The sequence below is a fragment of the Galeopterus variegatus genome, unplaced genomic scaffold (genome assembly GCF_000696425.1).
Source record: "Galeopterus variegatus unplaced genomic scaffold, G_variegatus-3.0.2 Scaffold446, whole genome shotgun sequence".
NCBI lineage: Eukaryota > Metazoa > Chordata > Mammalia > Dermoptera > Cynocephalidae > Galeopterus > Galeopterus variegatus.
The window spans coordinates 329,899-331,174 of record NW_007726557.1 but is presented as its reverse complement, the minus strand read 5'-3'; the positions used below and the strand labels follow the sequence as shown (position 1 = coordinate 331,174).

General features: G+C 62.1%; 1 long non-coding RNA gene across 1 annotated transcript; it reads left to right on the top strand.

Moving 5' to 3' along the window:
- The first annotated feature begins 171 nt into the window (after positions 1-171).
- Positions 172-1,128, top strand: LOC103587385. Its single transcript, XR_550223.1, has 2 exons — positions 172-504; positions 862-1,128. It is a non-coding gene; the product is annotated as an uncharacterized LOC103587385 (long non-coding RNA).
- The last annotated feature ends 148 nt before the right edge of the window (positions 1,129-1,276 follow it).

Below are 1,276 nucleotides of genomic sequence, written 5' to 3'. Positions count from 1 at the left end.
CCGCCGCCGCTCCCTTTGTCTGGGCCGCCGGCGCGGACCAATGGGACCGCGCGGAGGTGCAGGCGCTGCGCGGCTTAGCCAATGGGCGGGGCAGGGGGCGTGGCCTGAGGGGCGGTGACGCGGCCGGCCGGCCGGGTGGGTCATCCGCGCGTGCGTTTTCTTTGCGGGCGCCGAGCTCGCGTCGCAGCACGGCTGCCGCGGGGTTCTGGGTTTCTGAATCCCGCTCGCTATCGGGAAAAGCGCCTCAGAGTTGGGAGGGACGTGGGAGGGGATGACCCGCGTCCGGCTGCGGGGAGCGGGACGGCGGCTTGGACAAGGTCAGCCCCGAGGCCCAAGAGGATTTGGTCCCAAGCAGTTCGTCGCGCCCTGCGGCGCACAGCCCACGAGGACTTGCAAAGAGAAATGCAGGAGACGCAGCCGCCGGAGCGAAGGAGGGTGCCCTGCCATCAACGAGCAGTAATACGGTGTGGTGACTCAAAAGCGCTCCGGAGTCCAGGAGGCGAGGTGCTTAGAGGGTCTCAGGCCCAGAACCCGGGGGAGGGTCCGTGGGATTCGGGCCCGCTGCCCTAGCTCACCCCGAATGAGGATTGACCCCTGTCCCCTGAGCTGGGTCGTATTGAGGGAAAATGTCAGGACACCAGAGAGCGCCCCGGGGACTCAGATCTGGAGCTGCCCACGGCCGGGGCTGCACGCCTGCTGCTCTGCGCACTCCCCGGGTGGGCTTCTATCCCGTCCGCATGGCTCCCCTGGAGGAGGGATTGAAGGAGGGGTCTCACCAGTGCCCTCAGCCAAGCCTGCAGGGCAGCGGGTGCGGATGAGGAGCACCTGACCCCTCTCTTACCCTCGGTCTGCCTTCCCCAGGGCGTGAGAAAGTGATAAAACCGTCCTTGGGATACCAGAGTGCCGGGCAGTGTCTTCTTTCCTCTAAGTTTCTAGATGGAGGACTTTGGTCCATCCTGTCCTTCTGCATCTTCCTTAAAAGTGACAGGTACAGTCTGAATTCCTAGGGGGAAACCACAGCCTGTGATGGAGTAGGCCCAGGCCAAAGGGAAGGCGTTTTTCAAACCTTCTTTGGTTTTCAAATCTTGGCTCAAAGTGAAATCGCAAATAAACCAAAATAGAACCCAATTCATTCATCCAGGATTGCGTTGAGCCCCTGATGTAAGTAAAGTGCTATGTGGTGAGGAGCCAACACTGGGAAATGCGACCTTGCCACAAATATCCCAGGACCTGCCACGTTCAGCCTGAGAATTCTCAGCCCCCCCCCCCCCTCCAG